Raw genomic sequence first — 6,843 nt, 5'->3', positions numbered from 1 at the left:
ACATGAGTAGAGGTAGATGTTCTAGGTTCACTTATCTCTCCATTAAGGAACACATCTTTCTCTTAAATTTATAATTACCCAGCTGATATTTCTAGCTGGATAAAGATTCCTTGTGTTCAAACACTTAAATGTAGAGAAAATACCACTCAGGAACAGGATGAAGGAATTTGGTATCATTTTTCCTGCATAGATTCCTTGGATCTCACATGAGGGTTCTGTCCTATTTAGGTTAGTCCTCTCAGAGGAGTCAGGAGCCTGGCCTTCAGTGGATGCCATGCCTAGGTCTTTCATTGTTAGCCTGGTCCCCCCACAGGCTTGTTGTCAATGGCACTGTCTTTGTTCCTGCCTTTTTGTCTCAGAGCCACTGACCTGCTATTGCTTGAGCTGAGATAAAATAATAATATCTGTAGACATTCACAGTGGTCTGAGTGGGAGGCTTGACATCACAGTAACTCAGAAAAAGGATAAAAAGGTATAGCTAGCAAACAGCAGAGTGCACGAGCTCCAACTTTAATTGGAGCTGCTATGTTGAACAACAAAGAAAACAGGTTGACTCATTTGGTTTCTATTGTACTGGAGAGATGGGGTTATTTTAGTATGTGTCCTAGCTATTCCTTCTAGAGCATCAAATAGAAATAGATTGGTCCAAGCCCTAGTGAATGCATTTGGCTCATAATATAGTTTGCATTTAAATCAAATTTATAGTTGCCCAAAATAGATTCTCCAACTGCGCAGAAGTCACATAAGTAGAAGGCAGAATGATAAGGGTGTTTCTTTTCATGCATTCAAAAACACATAAATTGCTAAAGATACACTTTTCGATTGTTATCCATCCTACTGAGACTATTGCAAGGGTTCAGGTTCTCCTCAATTACACTGAAATGATGCACTTTTGTCTGCTGTTCTTTTAAATCCCTATTATCTCTAAATGTGTTTTTCTGCAATACTAAAAGGTGTCAAGAAAATACCAGGAAGCTCAAAAGGTTGTTGGTTCTTTCTTTATTTTTTCTCTGTTACTTTTCCCCTTTTCTTTCTTTTATGAGGGTTCATGGGTACAGTTTAACTTTATTCTTCCAAAGCAAGGGTCCTCAACTGGGACATTTTGCTTCTTACAGGATCTTTGACAATGTTTGAAGACATTTTTGGTTTTCACAATTGTGCATGGATGGGGAGATTTGCTACTGGCTAGTGCGTAGAGGCCAGAGATGCTGCTAAACAATCTATATTGTATAGGACAACAAAGATTTGTCTACCACAATCTTTGTTGTCTGCCACAACAAAGATTTATTCAGCCCAAATGTCAATAAGATTGAAATTGTTCCAGAAGAAAAATACAAGATTGATTAGAAATATCTTTAATATGACTTTTAGAGAAGGTGAATTTACATATTTTCACTCTATAATTTTGAATTTAGATTGGGGAATTTGTGTCTTGTGGGGCTTATACAAGTGGACTGTGCCTTGAAGTTGCCAACATTACTATTTTTAAAAAATAAGCCATAGATCTGATGCCACTTTTCTATTTCATATTCTCCTCTAATATATTGCTAATATATCTAATTGAAATTATTTGTCTGTGATGGAAAAATAGCACTGAAATTCTTGGCAGTTACATTTACCTAGAAAGAGTGGTATTTAAATAAATTTTAAGTTGTTTTTTAAAGAACTTTTGATGAGAGGATAGAAGACACTCTATTCTAAAGGTGGCATCTTGGCATTTGAAAAAGCAGCAGGAGAAGGAAGGTCACTCACACCTTCCCCTTGTGTTTCTTCCCTGAAGCAGGTCATAAAACCTAGGAAGGACACTCATTGACCTTCCTATGCTCTTCTTCCCTGAAGCACATTATAGGACTCTCAGTCAAAAAGAACTATTCCTTTACTTAGAGGAAAGAAATATCCTTATTAACAAAGCCACAGAAATACCAGGAACACTCCAAAAAAAAAATAGGTGCTTGTCAAGTTCCCCTAATTTTTTATCATTAGATTTTATTTTTTGTCATCCAATCATATTTTCAATGACTGTTCATTCTTTATCAAACATAAAGATAAAACTACACAAGTTTACCAATTTCTTTGAGTCTTCATTTTCAAAGGCTCTCACATCCTGTAAAACCTATATTAAATAAATATGTGTGTGTTTCCATTCTTAATCTGTCTTTTTGTACAGTGGCCTCAGCTGTGAATCTAGTAATAGGTAAGAGAGAGATATTGATTTTCCTCTGTTACACTGAGAAGGCTAAATTTTTATGTATACTTTGATTCCATCAACATATAGTGAAGAGTCTTTGGTGAACCCTAATTTTGTAGTTTGAGTGTTGGTCTTTAATACTTTTACTTTTTATTGTTTACTTTCATTTTTACTTTTCTTTCTTAGTTTTTTCAAGGGTTTTGATAGGTAACATTAGTATTTGAAGTTTTTCACATAAAAAATGCTCTTATAAAATATGGAAAAGTTATACACATATTGACAATTCAGAAATCACTTGATCCAAGGCACAATGTGATCAAGGCCAAACAATAAAATCCACATATGTGGAATGGCTGGAGCCAGTCATCATAAAAATAATAAAGGAATTAAAGAGATCTGTCTTCTGATACCTGTGTTCACATCTGGTATGACGTCTTAGATAAAGAAACATTTTACCTTAACCCGGACCTTAACCCCTTCTCAGGCTTCCAGGATTAGATTTACGCAATTATATTTAATTTTTTAAAAAATCCTTTCTAAAACAGCTCCAACAAAGGAAAAAAAAAAAAATGTGCTTCCTTCAAAGACTCCTACTAAACATCAAGTGTTCAATCTGGTGTTTCTCCAAACCTATCAGTAGAAATAAAAATGTCAATATTAAAAGCATTTTAATATTGCTCCTTCACTGTGGATGGTTCTGTCCCCCAAGAGATGCATGACCTCTGGAGACATTTTTGGTTGTTACAATTGGGGAGGTGGGTATCACTGTTGACATTGAGTCGGTAGAGGCCAGGGATGCTGCTAAATTCAGGACAGCTCCCCCACAACAAAGAATTACCCAGTCCCAAATACCAATAGTATGAAGATTAAAAAACCCTGATTAAAAGGATGAACCAAAGATGAGTTCATAGGTGAACCCCATTCTCTTTAATGCAGTTAGCTACAGAGTAAGAAACCATGCTGGAAAACATGTTTCTAAACTAATGGGTTTTTTTAAATCTCTTTTATTCTTTCACTTTAGGGATTTTGGATTTAGTGCTCAAGATAGTGAATGTGTATGTTTAAAAAAAATTTATAAAGCAAATTAAAGGCTTCATTGCACTTTTATTCCCATTTTCTCATGTTACTAGACATCACTCCACAGGATGCAGACTTACAAGGCAAACTAGTCTGTCAGTCACTTGAGAGCGCAAACCACTATAGAAGCCAATTCTGACAAATCTGATTTGAAATAGTTTCAAAAAGATTCTCCTGAGACTGACTTTTCCATGGATTTAACCTAAAGGAAGCTCTAGGGACCTTCAACTGATATGTCACTTTATGAATACAGCAGCAAAATCCCTGACCACTAGTCCTCTTGGGTGCTCATAGCGTAAAGCTTGAGTAAGACATAGTTGGAATAAATAAAAATTAAGAGGTAGTACAAAGGAAAAATAAAAAGAGCTTTGAATATGGTTTGCCAAAATTAAATAGTAGATAAATTAAAATAAGACTAAAGGGGGAAAAAGCAGATTATGATTATGAGTAATGGGTTATTAGTAAAAAACAGACATTCGGGCCATGTTCTTGACCTTTGATGTTTACAAGAACCATAGACAGCACTTTCACACTGCTGCTGCCTAAGCCATTGTGGGCCAGTTCAGGACATTGTTAGACTGAAAAACATCATGGGTCTGAATTGTGTGGTCAGTTTCATTTCAACTTTAATATGTATGAATTGTGAAAGGGTCTTTGATGTTCTAAATCACATAAGCCAGCTAAGTTTATTTTGCTTAGTTCATAGTAGATGCACACTAAATATGCATATGTTCCACAAGTATGAAAAATATTAATGCAGATAAGTTACTCCAAGGAAAACAACTAAAACTGACATTTTATAGGTAAGCAAACTAAAGCACAGAGTTTATGTAATTTGCCCAAAGGTTCATATAGAGTGAATGGAAGAGACAGGATCTAAACATTACTATGCAAATCAAAATAGAAAAATGTAAATAAGAATCACCAGTAAATTCATCGTAAGTATTTTTTTACATCTTTGTACATATTTAAGCCTAGATGTACACATAGGTTTTTAAAAGTAAAAGTATATTATTCATTTTGTCTTGCAATATTCTTTTCTCTCTTAACAATGCATCATAAACATTATTCAAAATCAGCAATCAGCGGGTCCCATATTGGTAACTGATTAGTAATCTGTGAAACCATATTCCACAAAATGTTAAGAGTTGCACTGCCAGAACCTAAACCAAAATAAAAAGATAAACAAAATTAAAGTGAATGGTTGCCAAGGGCTGGAGGGAAGAGAAAATGTGGAGTTTTTGTTCAATGGGTATGAAATTTCAGTTACATGAGATGAATAAGTTCTAGAGATTTGATGTACAACATAGTGCCTATAGTTAACAATACAGTCCTGCGCACTTAAAAAATTGTTAAGAGCCAGGCGCGGTGGCTTACGCCTGTAATCCCAGCACTTTGGGAGGCTGAGGCGGGCAGATCACGAGGTCAGGAGATCGAGACCATCTTGGCTAACACGGTGAAACCCCATCTCTACTAAAAATACAAAAAAAAAAAAAAAAATTAGCCGGGCGTGGTGGCGGGGCCTGTAGTCCCAGCTACTCAGGAAGCTAAGGCAGGAGAATGGTGTGAACCTGGGAGGCAGAGCTTGCAGTGAGCCAAGATGGTGCCACTGCACTCCAGGCTGGGCGACAGAGTGAGACTCCACCTCAAAAAAAAAAAAAAAAAAATTGTTAAGAGGGTAGATCTCATGTTTAGTGTTCTTACCACAGGGGGAAAAGGGGAGCACAAAAAAACTCTTGGAAGCGATGGATGTATATATTACCTTGTTGTGGTGACAGTTTCGTGGGTATACGCATATATGCCCAAATTTATCAACTTGTATGCATTAAATATGTGTTTTTAATTCATAATATGCCTGACTATGAGCACAAACAGAATATATATAACTGAAGACTGCAATACACAGCAATAAGCTCAACGAAAACAGGAACACCATCTTTTTATGGATCTCACTCTTCCCATAGGAACCATCATGTAACTTAACATGCAAACTTCTGACATATGGACCAAGTGAGGTTCCAATGTCAATGAGAATATAAATACCAGTGAAAGTGTACTTAGAAATTACAGCATTTTGTTTCCATATCATTGTGGATCAGCTTAAGAATCTTGGCCTTATGAAATATACTTCCGTGAAATGGTATAGGTAGAAGAGAGATTACTATGAAATAATGAGAGAGCGGGAGGAGAGGAAAGAGAAATATTCCAGGTGGACTTGTATTTCAAGTAAACTTCCCGAGAAAGAAAGGAAGGAATTCTACATAAAAACACGAGGATGTCAAGGAAGTCTATGTACTTCATTTGCTCATTCTTAAAATTAATATTTCTTGAGTATGTCTAAATATCAAATATATGTTGGTGGAAGAAAAGCCAGTGGAGAAAGATGTATTCTTTCTCTCATGAGATGTATTCATTCTCTTATAGATGTATTCTAGTGTCTCATGTATTTTCTCCTCTTTTCACTGGCTTTGATAAGGAAAAATTGAATGCAGCACCAGAGAGACTGAACTATTGTAACATACAAAAAGAGAGTTTTCTTTCTACAGTTAGTAGAACTGGGTCAATATATGAAAATATCTCATCTAGAAAGATACAGCTTGGCTCAAGCTATGCCAGGGACCAGAAATGAATGCAGAAGTAGATGAATGGACAAGAACCAGTGTGGCAATACAGAACCAGAAAAACAAGAGAGATGGTAACACTGAGGTGAATTGCAGCATTTCCTTAATCATCTTAGGACAAATCTGAATGATGGAATCCAGTGAGCAGAAATTGTAAGTTAAACCAGAGCCATCTCATATGTCTATCATCCCTTATCAATTAATTTCTAAATTCATAAATATCTATTCACTGTTTGACATATTCCAAACAATGTGTTGGGTGTTGACAACACAAAAATAAAACAGATAGACATGTTGTTTGCTCCTACATTTGTTTTATGATTCTTGTTGTTATACCTCTGAATTATTTAACAAAGTACTTATAGTCTATTTCATAGTGTCAGATGTCATTCTTAAGTAAATTTTATGTGCAGGTCTTGACCAGGAGAAAAAGATGCCTTCAGTATTGGATAGGGAGACAAGTGAACATGGTGGATTCCCTAAGTGCACAGAATTGTTTTAGAGTAGTACGTAAATCTATATCATCTCACTGAGATATGCCAACAGCTTCAAGGACACAGGTATATCTTCTTGTTTTCTGGAAACCCATTATGTGAAGTATCTCAATTATTATTTTAAAAGAAAAAAAGTCATCTGAGTAACCAAAACAGAAATATAGTCATGCTTTGTTATACCAGTGTGTATGTAAAAGAAAGAGAGAATACAAAAAGATAACCCATTGACAGTACTATTGAAAAATAGTTTTAGGGGTGTTGAGGGATTGGGAGCAAGATGGCCGAATAGGAATAGCTCCAGTCTCCAACTCCCAGCGCGAGCGACACAGAAGACCTGTGATTTCTGCATTTTCAACTGAGGTACTGGGGTCATCTCACTAGGGAGTGCCGGACAATCGGTGCTGGTCAGCTGCTGCAGCCTGACCAGCGAGAGCTGAAGCAGGGCGAGGCATCGCCTCACCTG

The sequence above is a fragment of the Rhinopithecus bieti genome, unplaced genomic scaffold (assembly GCF_001698545.2).
Source record: "Rhinopithecus bieti isolate Rb0 unplaced genomic scaffold, ASM169854v2 scaffold_2453, whole genome shotgun sequence".
In the NCBI taxonomy this organism is placed as follows: domain Eukaryota; kingdom Metazoa; phylum Chordata; class Mammalia; order Primates; family Cercopithecidae; genus Rhinopithecus; species Rhinopithecus bieti.
The sequence above is the reverse complement of the archived record's forward strand: the minus strand, read 5'-3'. Positions refer to the sequence as shown.